General features: G+C 38.3%; 1 pseudogene; it reads right to left on the minus strand.

Moving 5' to 3' along the window:
* Positions 1-206: 206 nt before the first annotated feature.
* LOC123837234 (short coiled-coil protein B-like) lies at positions 207-625 on the minus strand (annotated as a pseudogene).
* Positions 626-12,085: the final 11,460 nt, after the last annotated feature.

Genomic DNA, 12,085 nt, shown 5'->3' on the forward strand with positions numbered 1-12,085 from the left:
GCCCCAATATATGCATTTCTAATTATAAAGTCTCTACAAGACATTTGCATGTTTACATAGACTAACATATATCACACAAACTTATGGACATCTTCTATTATGCTCTTAATTTTGCCTAGATCTGACATTATCTTTACAAATATTCAATTAAGCTACAAACAAAAGTACTGTAAGTTTTTGAATCTATCCAAGTTTTAAAGAAAAAAAAGATCAGCAGCAATCCCATAAAACAGAAGGGATGTCAATCCCTTACTTTCTTTGGCTTTTTGTGTCAGTTGTTTGAAAAACACTAGAAGCTGACATGAGGTTTTCTATGTATTGTCCAGGAACTCGGTTTTCTGATTTTAGCTTCAGATTTTCTTCCTTAACTGCATCTACTCTTGCCGACAGATCTTCAAGTGTGTGTTGAAGTTTCAACACTTGATTAATAAGTTGTGTTTTTTTCCTCCAGTTCCACCTGATTTTCAGCATCAACTGTATCCATGATGGCATTCATCTCCAGTAACAAATTTTGGGCATTGGATACAAAATCCTTGATGAATGGTCCGCCATTGGAGGTGCTGAGAGTGGGAGGGATCTAATCATTGTTCTTCAGTGGTCAGGATGTCCCTAATGAAGGGTACAACAGATAGAAGAGAAATGTCCTCAGTGTTCCTCTTGGATATCAGTGAGCATAATGCTCTCAGATTTGAAGACAACCACTTGCTGGTTTTAGGATTAAGCTAACTGGCTCTGCAAGAGGCAAAGAGTGGACCCAGGCAGAAAGTGGTGGCAGAACATCTTGCAGCATTGGTCCAGCCTTAGTCTAGGGACTTCTGCCAACTGGCCAGGATTGTCAGGGACAGTGATAATGTCTGCTATGGTAGCAGTGTGTGTGAGGGGGGGTCGGGACTGCCTCTCAGAGCACAATCATCACAGTAAAACTAAGTATTCATGCAGTCTAGACTGACTGGCCTCCAAGACTTTTCCATAATGTGCACAGTTTATTGGATTCTTTGTGGGGCAGTGACAATAATAAAGGACCTAACATTCATTTCCCCTTTCTTCCTCAGTATCTGAATTTTTGGAAAGCAACATGGTACCCAGCTGAAAAATTGCATTTCCCAGTCTCCCTTGTGGATAGGAGTGGTTAATGAGATTTAAGCAGAAGTCACTGTGTCTGCCCTCTGCTCTTCCTTCTTGCAGCCAGGAACACGGATTGCAGCTGTAACAGCCATTCTGTAGCAATGGATGGTTGCCATGAGTGGGGAGCATAAAGCTAGAAACAGTCAGTGTCACTGGTGACATCACAGAACCAGCATTTTAGCCATGGATTGCTGACCTTTAGACTACTTTTATGTGGGAAACAAGACAAACAAGCACACAAAATCCTATATAATTTAAGCCACTGATACATAGGTTTTGGTATAATCCCGACATTTACAATGCTGGCATCATTTGTCTTGTGAGCTGATTGTCCAGTATGGATTTCCTGTTTGCTGTTCACTGACCTCTTAGAGAGGCAAGATTCACCTTCCACTCTTACTATTGCTGCTCCCAGTTCCACGGGGTCATTGAGGCTTTCTGCCCAAGACTATTCAATCTTTTAAGTTACCTGAAAGCCAGCAGCTGGGCTCACTAGCCACTTGCGACATCAACCAGATGGGTCTTCAAACTCTTTGCTGAGCCCACTGTGCCTGGGGAACTCTGGAGGATGCTTCCATGGACTCTTTAATTTGGACCCAGAGGAACCACACAGCTGGGAACCTATTACTCCTGAGATTTTCTTTCTCAAAGACAGTTGCTTTTGAGTCTTAACTGTATATGTTTAAATCTTCCAATTTGCAGTAGACACAAGATTTCCTGAGTAGTGAATACCAAGCTTATAAAGGAAAAATACTAGGAAAACCTCATGATACTCCCAGAGAAAAAAGAAACATGTACAGAATAATGTATAATTTAGGGGGGGTAGGTATTTCTAGGTATAAAAGACTTCAAGTCTTCCAGTATGAAGGAGATTTTGCAGTCAACAAATCCAGAGATCACCATTAGGAAGATCTAGATAAAGCTGTAACCATCATTCCAGTGCCAATGAAACACAGGGACATCTTAAGTCTGTCCAGAATATTGTGTGTAAACCAAATCTAACCAGGGGAAGACCAAATAATCTGCATGCAATGACCAAAATGGTAGAAAAAGAGGTCTGAGAAAGTGCACTAACAGGGGCTTTGAGAGTCAAAGAGAACTGGGTTCAAATTTCTTCTTTTCTTCATTAGAAATGAAGGCACAGGTGGCTATCTTGGCAGGGTTGCTGAGGATGAAATAAGAAGCTGTGAGTAAAAGGGCCTGGCCATCAAAAACACAGCATAGAAGCATGGGAGACATGAACACAGTGGTGATCAGTATGGGCTTTACCATCCTAGAGGGGATGGTCTGAATCTAGCCTCCTTTACTTACTTCTCTGTGACCTTGGACAATTCAGCTAACCTTTTTAGGTCTCAATTTTCCGATTTGGAAAATAGGGATAATAAACTACCTTATTGATAATGTTGTTGTGGGAATTATATAACATGATGCATGTCATACAAGCACTTAGCAAAATGCCAAAAACAGAACAGTATTTCAATAAATAATGCTGCTGAGGGGCAGCTTCTTCTTCCTCTCCCTCCCTCTTGTATTTCCCAGTCCCTTAAACTTAGGTGGGCCCATATGACCCATTACGGCCCATGAGTAGTCAGCAGAAGTGATGTGTACTGTTTTAGGTCAGAGCATGAAGAGTAAGCACTTCTCTGTGTGCTTTCTTCTCTAGCCATGGCAAATCTTGGAGTTACATGTTTGAGATGTTGGAACCTCCATTAACTTGAGTTCCTGAGTGGCTATTTGGACCCACATTGGCTGTGTTCGGCTACTGGATTTTGAGATTGACTTGTTACAACAGCATAACCTAGCTTATCCTCACTGATATAAATACTTATAAGTGCTGTTGATACGAGTTACACAAAAAAGTACTTCAAGGTCAAATCAGCTTAGGAAGTTCTGGGTTACAAAACAGGTGGGGTTTTTTTTTCTGGACTTAGTAGGCCTTTTAAATGTTAACCTCCCTTGTGAAGCTCTAAGGTTTTCCACAATAATTTGACAAAAGTTTATTATTATTATTTTGAAGGAAGCATGTTTCACAACTCTAGTGTTCCATAAAACACACTTTGGAAAAGTGTGTTTGGTTAATCGACTGTTTCCTACTGAGACCCTATCCTTGTTTCTCTACCCCCACTGAATTCGAGCAACGTAGTCCTTCAGTTCCCTACTTAACCCATTTCTACATTCCATGGCTTCCCATCACTCTTCATCCTTCTTCTTCCCTCTGATTTCCAAATTGCTGAGCCCTGCTGGAAAAAGTTAAGGGGTGAAAACTGATTGAACCTCCAACGCTGTTGCTATGCACTGTTGAGCTTCCAGAATCTGTCATCTTTTATTTCATTTTCAGTCAATCCCCTACAAACCCCCCACCACAGTTTTTCTTATGCTCACTTTGCTCACACCTCAAACTTACCCTCATGCCCCTCCTTTCAGCAGAAAACCTCATTGCCTACTTCATGGAAAAGATCAGAGTCATCCAATGTGAACTCTCAATGCATTCTTTCCTTTTCCTATTTTATGTAGATCATTACCGTTCTGTCTTATTTAAAAGAAAAATTTGTTTTCTGTTTTAGATACTTCCCAAACCCCAACCAAGCTATTTTTTTTTTTTCTCTTCCCGGTTTCTGTTAGGCAGCATTTAAGCTTTTAGTAAATGAACACAGTAACCACCAAGGAGTCACCAAAGCTTCTCAAAAGCCCCCGTTCCTCAAATTTAGTGTTTCTCACCGTGTGCTCTCCCCTTGGCCTGTTCACGTGCTCTTGTGACCTTGATGTAACTCTGCAGGTAAGTTATGAATCTAGGTTTTCTTCTTTCTTGTTCTTAAAGACTCAGATTTTCATCTGCCAACTGGGCATCTCCATATGAATGTCTCAGGTATCTCACCATTCAAACAAAACACATTATCTTTCCTCTGTCATGTACTCCTCCTCCTCTGCTTCTCCTGGAGTTGACCTCCCAGGAAACCAGCTCAAAATCTCACAGATATCTCTGCTTTTTCCTTTTCTTAACTCCCTTTGCTGTGTTGATAAAAGACCTCTCTTTCCTTTTCCACATCTGTTGCTTTAGTCCTCATTCCTCTGATATGGGCCAATGAAATAGTTCCTCAACTGGTATTCCCAATTCCCCACCCACAATCTACCTCTTAACTGGTGCCAAAGAGGAATTTTTTTTTAAGATTTTATTTATTTATTTATTTGTCAGAGAGAGAGAGAGAGCACAAGAAGGTGGAGTGGCAGGCAGAGAGAGAGAAGCAGGCTCCTCGCTAAGCAAGGAGCCCAATGTGGGACTCAATCCCAAGACCCTGGGATCATGACCTGGGCCAAAGGCAGATGCTTAATTGACTGAGCCACCCAGGTATCCCAAAGAGGAATTTGACAGAATTTAACACCCACTCATGATTCAAAAATAATAAACAAACAAACTTCTGGTAACCTAGAAATAGAAAGACAACTACAGTGATAAAGATTGTTGGTCTCAAACTGGCAGCCAGCACTATACTTATACGTGAAACATTGGGGCATGCTCATTAAGGCCATGAACAAGACAGAGATGCTTGCCATTATAATTAACCAGCATCATAAGAAAAAAGAGACATAACTATAGTAAAGAATGAAGCAAAATTATCTTACAGTATTTATTGATTTTTTTGAGCCAATGGATGAAAAATTGAATGACATGGGAAAGTGTTTATGATACATTGTTAAGTGAAAAAATAGCGGCTAAAAAAAGAATATAAAGAGCATGGTGCTAATTTTGTGGGGAAAATAAATGGATACTTACTGAGTGAATGGGGAAAAATTTCATGACGAAGAGAATTATTTTGCAAAACACTTCTACACTATAATCTTAATATTATTATATGTTTTTCCCAAAATAGATCTTCAAATCAAATTTTATTTTGTTTTTGTGTTTATCTCATATGTTCTATAAAGAAATAGATTCTTTTGAAATCAGCAAAATGTTCTATATATGAAAAAAATGAGCCTCTAATTCTTAGATTCTAGTCTAGATACCAGGTGAATTTTAACATCTTACCATATTCTTTGTGACTGTCTAAAGATTAGCTACTCATCACCCCTTTGCACAAGTTCTAATCCTCCCTCTTAAATATAAAATGCCTTAGTCTGTCCTAGATACAAAAAAAATTCCTTTCTGTCTAAGAACTCCCAGGCATAATATACCCACAGGGAGACTTTTCTATTTAGAAGTGATTTGTTGATTGGTTTCTCTGTTCTTTGAAATTTGATGAGTAAATCATAGACCCTAGACCAGGAATTTGCCATTTCAGTGGATAAAGAGAGGAGAGCATTGTTGTCTTGTTTGAAGCAAGGGAATTTACACAAAACCTTGAGCCACAAAGAATATTGTTCAACCCTGCTTCTGTTAGAAGTCAGGAAGAACTCTTTGATGCTTATGACCATAAACTGCCACACAAGAGCCCAGCCTGATTAAAAACTAACAAATTCATCTGATTCGGGAAATTTAGCTGTGCTTCCCAATGATGTAATCCTCCTGGGCCTATTACTTTATTTTCTGGATCCTCTTGTCCTCAACTTGGTCCTAGTTTTTAAAATTTCTGATCTCCTTACTGTGAATTCTGTTACCAGTTCCCAATGTTGGCCCTCAGACCATGCAACTGGCAAGGTCTCTGGGGTCCATCTCTGTCCCACTAGTGAGGTTGGGCATGACACTGCATGCCAGCTGAACATTCAGTTAATAAATCAGGTCAGGTGGTAAGCAATGATAGGTGCTAACACCACAAACCATAGGGTAGGCTTTCGAGTATATTCTTGCTTGGGGTTTACCGAGTTTCTTGGAACTATGAGTTTATAATTTCATCAAATTTAGAAAATGTTCAGCCTTTTTATCTTCAAATATTTTTTTCTCTTTCTCTCCTTCTGGGATCCAGTTATGCATTTAGATAACTTGTTATTGCCCCACAGGTCTCCGAACTGTTAATTTTATTCACTCTTTTTTTTTTTTCCTGTCTGTACTTTATTTGTGGTAGCTTCTATTTCTTCAAGTTCGTTCATCTCTTCTTCTGCAGTGTCTAATCTGCTGTCAAGCACATCTAGTGATGTTTTCTCCACCTGTTTCCACATGTTATGCTTTTCAGCTTTAGAGTTTCCTTTGGTTCTTTTTTTTTTTTTTAATATCTTCCACTTTTCTATACCTTATGTTCATGGTTCATTTTATTTTATTTTTTTATTTTTTTAAAGATTTTATTTATTTATTTGAGACAGAGAGCACATGAGAGGGGGGAGGGTCAGAGGCAGAAGTAGGCTCCCTGCCGAGCAGGGAGCCCGATGCGGAACTCGATCCAGGGACTCCAGGATCATGACCTGAGCCGAAGGCAGTCGCTTAACCAACTGAGCCACCCAGGCGCCCATGTTCATGGTTCATTTTAAACCCTGAGCATATTTATAATAGCTGTTGTCATTTCTGGTTCTGTTTCCATTGATTGATTTTGCTTTCTAGGTTGTGGATCTGTGGGTCTCATTTACTATTTCTTCAACTTCTGGTAATTTTTTATTGGATGCTGACCACTGTGTTATTGGGGTATTTTTTGTGTGGATTTTGTTGTCTTCTTATCAATAGTATTGGGCTTTGTTTTGTCAGGCAGTTAAACTGTTTGCAAATCAGCTTGATCCTTTCAAGGACTGTTTTTAAGTTTTGTTATAGCAGGTCTAGAATAAGATTTATTCTAGGGCTAGTTAAGTTCCCCCACTACTTCTGTGGTCTCCACTGAATGCCTTGAGTATTTGAGAATCCTCCACTCTGGATTATTGGAACTCCAGTGTCTCCCATCCCTCTGTGAGCTCCAGGAATTGTTGAGTTTAGAGTTTCCTGGCAATTATTTACCTGGCCTTGTAGGGTTTCACTCCCTGTAGACTCATGGGGACCCCTAATCATTTTTCTCTGTATAGCTGTCTCTTTTCTTGTACTTGTCAATTGCAACTACCTCAGAATCCCTGAACTCTGACCTCTATCTCCTCAATTCAGAGAGCTTCCATGCTTTGTTTGGGTTCCTTCTTTCCATCTCTTGGTCTGGAGTGTGTATCTAAGCAGAAACTTCTTGTGATTATAAGCCTTACGTTTATGTTTCTCTTCTCTCAGGGATCATAGCTCTGTGCTACCTTTTGTGCAATGTTTTTAGCTGTTATAATGAGATGGGAGTCTAATATCAGTTACTCCAACATGGCTGGAAGCAAAGCTTCCCTTTGCTTGTACTTTTAATTTTAGTAAGTGGTATTGTGATAAATAGATCTCATTCTGTATTTTACCATTCTTTCTTTTTAAAATTTAGAACTATGTTTGTCAGATTAATTCAGGTTGTTATGTTTACAACTAATTTGTTTCTTCTAACTATTGCATGATTGGAATTTTATTTTTTTAAAATTAATCTGGCAGGGCAATCAGGGCTGAATTAGAGAAGGGCTTGTCCTATTTAGTCACATTTCTACAGTTTTTCTAAAGCTACTCTCATTAACAAAAATACCTTTGTTCATCCTCTCTGTCAAAATATGCTTGTCACTTTCTTATTATTTTTTAAATTTTAGATCTTATTTATTTGTCAGAGAGAGAGAGAGAGAGAGAGCACAAGCAGGCGGAGTGGTAGGCAGAGGGAGAAGCAGGTTCCCCGCTGAGCAAGGAGCTAGGAGTCTGATGTGGGACTCCACTCCAAGACCCTGAGATCATGACCTGGGCCAAAGGCAGATGCTTAACCAACTGAGCCACCCAGGTATCACTGTTTGTCACTTTCTTAACACTTAAAAAAATCTGAAATATTTTTCAATATATAGAAGTATATAGATAATATAGAAAATAGTGTAGCAGATATATATATGTATATATATGTCAATCATCTAGATTTAAATATATTAATGTTTCTATGTCTGCTTTGTGTGCATGCTTTTTGTAATGATGATAGGAAATAAGATGTTTCAAAAACAGCTACAGTCCCAATCTCATACATTTCCTCCCTACTCCCTACTTTAGGACACCACAGAAGTTGCTGTGTATTTCCTTCTGCATGATTTTGTATTTTTATTATATATGTATTGCTTCATAAATACATAGTGTTTAGTGTGTTTTAAAACTTCACAGAAATGGCATCATGCTGTGTATATCCTTTTGCAACTTGATTTATGGCTTAGTATTATGTCTGAAATTTTGATTTATTGACACTGATAGGTATGATTAATAGATGTTAATTGCTGTATGGGATTCTCTCAACTATTTCATCCAGAGTTCTTTTATCTATCCTCTTACCCATGGAAAGTTTACCTTTTATTCTTATAGATATTTCTTTGTCCCCATATCTCCTTATGCTCACTTCATCAAATTGGTAAAAATTTAAAAATCCAGTAACACTAAGTGTGGTAAGAATACAGGGAAATGTAATATTTTATACAATGTTGATGCAGGTTTAATTCTGTACACCTGCCTGGGAGATTAATTTAGTGATACTAGCATTGACAATGATCAAAGTCCATTCTGTATTTTGGTGAGAAAACTGTCAGAACAACTTTTATTTGGTTTTACTTCACAAATTTTTAGGGAAGTAAATAGCTTATTGTTCTAGCCATCTCAAGAATTGGGAAAACTGCTATAGAACTTTATGCTTTTTGGGCAACAAAGACTCCTAAGGATGGAAAAAAATAAAGTATTAAAAACTTTTGAGTGAGTTTAAGTTCAGTTATACCTGGAATTATTAATAGTAAGTAAAATTATTGATCTTTCACTATACCCTGAAGTAGTGATATTTTATGACTTTCCATAGTTATACAAAACATGTTTTAAGTTTGCTCCCCCTCTTAGCTATAAAGGTCCAATGTCTTTACTCTCTATCTCCTCTTTTCTCTGATAGGGTTATCTCTCTCTCTCCCTCTGCCACTTAATATAGTCCTTCTATTCTCACGAAACAACAACAGCAACAAAACCCAGGGGTTCTCAACCCTGGCTGCTGATTGGGACCACCTGTATCAAAACACCAATCCCTGGAACTCATCCCCAGAAATTCTGATTAAATTGGATTTAGAACCACTGTGTTACAACAATTCAATTTACCAGTATAGAGCTTTACAAAACATTCAATTATACAAAATGTATCTCTATATAATGCACTCATATATCTTATCTTTCACTTTCTTTTGAAGTCCATAATTTGGGCACATTTTTCACAGAGTACTCCCCCTTCTTCAGTTCCTACTGACTAATTGTGTGAATTTGGAGAAATTACTTAATCTTCATGTGGCATTTTTTCCCTCATCTGTAAAATGGAAATAATAATCACAACATACTTTTCAGGGCTATTGCAAGAATCAAATTAAATTATACATGCAAGTAAAATGGAAAGCAATTTACAAATGTTAATTATTATGAGTCTTTTTGCTCAACATTACCATATGCTGTTTGGATCACATCCGTGTGTAATTCTGTATATGTTGAATTGTTGTAATTTCCTATTTATTTTTGTATGTATCCTTACACTTGTATAACCTAAATCTCAATTCAATTAAGACATTTTTGGGGGAAGAAATGAATTTATACTTCTTTAGTATATTTTATTTTCCCTATTTCCAAATACAAAGCGAGAGGCAAAAGCTATTGAGTAGAATGTATTAACAGAAACATAGTCCATAATTAAAAAAAATTTTTCTGTTACAGTACATATTAACTTTGGTTAAAATATTTTATACACACAGGAAATTATGTTTTCACATAGTAACCTTTATTCCCTCTCCACTTTACTCCTTTTCCTTTCTACCATTTTCAATCAGATACTTGGCTCATTGAGAGTTGGTTAATTGATGAGAGGGTTGTATCAAGATCAAAAGCACAAGGGACGCCCAAGTGGTACAGTCAGATGAGCACCGACTCTTGGTTTCAGCTCAGCCCGTGATCTCAGGGTCATAAGATCGAGCCCTGAGTTGGGCTCCAAGCTCAGTGGGGAGTCTGCTTGAGTTTCTCTCTCCCTCTGCCCCTGCCTCGCCCCCTCCAAAATAAATAAACAAATCTTTTTAAAAAAATAAACCATCAGAAATAACCTATATGTCTTTTTTTCACTTCTCCTTTCTAAAAGTCTAAACTCAGAGCAGGTGAGAGGATTCGAAGCATAGACAAAATGCTCCATGAAACCATAGATAACAGAATTTTTCCATCTCCAGGCGAGAAAAAGATTTACCTGAGCTTAGGAGAGAGGTGAACAGAAAAGAAAACTGCAGGGGTGTGGCAAAATCTTAGAAAAGGAGGCTGAGGGGGCATCGAGGAAGGTGGGCATCCTTGAGAAGACTCCAGTGTCCTAAACATGACTGAGAGATTGACAGCACCTGGACCTTAAGTAACTGTTGTAACAGAAAGGCGGACATTCTCCATGGCAACTTGTGTGGACAGATGGCAAAGGAAGGGATTTCCTCTAACTCCCTAGGCCTTGCCACTGTATAGGATTCTGAAACCATGCACACAACTCAGGCTATTACGGTAGAGGCACAAGCTCATAAAGAACCAAGTTAACATGTCTTAATAGCTTAGTCGCCAAACAGGAATTAAATTGCTTAAGAAATTAAAGAATGTTCTATTTCTTGCACAGTTAAAAATGTGGGCTGTAATATCAACCACATATATGCATATGCATGTAGCTATTTATATTTTACATTTATAGACACACACATACACAACACAGAATTCAGGGTATCCTGCCAGAAATGACATTTGTAGTTTTCTCTCTTCTCTAGGAGGAGAAGTGCCTACAAATCACAGTCTCAAAGAAACTCAGAGGTCGGAAGTCAACCACATATATTCCTAAAGGAACCTACATCCATGTTAACATTTTCCCATTGTTGATATGTTTTTGCTGATAGGAGAGTAGACATACAGTTTTTATGGTAAATTAAGAATTATAAAACTAATGCTATCTCATTAACAATGACAAATTGATAAGATGACAGCCAGTGGCTAGTGATTTCCACAGCAGGGCATGGCTGGGTTTTTTTAAATGACAAAATGAAGGCAATCCAGAGTTTCTCATGTATAGACTGGAGCATACATCCTCAGAGACTCTGGTTTTTCATTCCTATGAGAAGGAAGGTAAAAAATGGGAAACAATTAAGAAAATTTCATGGGGGAAAGAAAAGCTGCTCAAAACTTGGAATTGTATCTCCCTCATCACCATATGCTCCTTCTTCTTAGCAATGCAGCTGAGAGGTTTAGTAAAGGAGACCCTGTCTGAGATGCAACAGCAGTCCTGAAATCTTGAGACAAAGCTACTTAGTAAGTAAGAAAGGTAGAGGTGGAAGACAGAAGGAAACCAAGTTCTTGATAACTGCCTTAAGCAGTTGACAATGGCCCATGACTGCCTGCCTCTAGACTTCTTGTTACAAGAGGAAAATAATCTTCTGTCTTCAGCCACTGTGTTTGGATTTTCTGCTCCTGGCAGCTGAATGTTCCCTTACCTCAAACCCATGTTCACAGCTATAATTGGCTAATTTCCTAAGGAACAAGATATGCTTAGGACAGGGCTCATTTTTAATAGAAGTAAATGTAAACCTACATTTCCGTGAGTTGTCTTGAAGATGTTTGGCCAGGCCCTTGTTCAATTAGATTGGATTATCACTACTTTTACTCACAATGGGGCTATTTAGAGCTCAGGCCAGGAGCAAAGGTGTCAATTCTGCCACCATCTTGCTGTCCATTTATGCTTGCAGTATTAGTATTACCTTTAGTCCAAAGGAATTTTTGTTTTGGTAGAAATCTTTAGAAGTCACTATTGTTGTATCTTATGAAAATCAGCTTAATTAAAAGGTTATAATGCATATGTAATATAATCCTCTATATTAAAGAATGGGGTACATCCATGTAATCAGTAACATAAAGTGCAAAAGGAGTTTCCGATCTGGTATCACACAAACAAGGGAGTTTTCGCAACCTTCCTCCCCCACCAGACATGAAGGTCTTCCCCTTTCTCGG

The sequence above is a fragment of the Mirounga angustirostris genome, unplaced genomic scaffold (genome assembly GCF_029215605.1).
Source record: "Mirounga angustirostris isolate CCGP_5_RB_7025 unplaced genomic scaffold, mMirAng1.0.hap1 SCAF_8, whole genome shotgun sequence".
NCBI lineage: Eukaryota > Metazoa > Chordata > Mammalia > Carnivora > Phocidae > Mirounga > Mirounga angustirostris.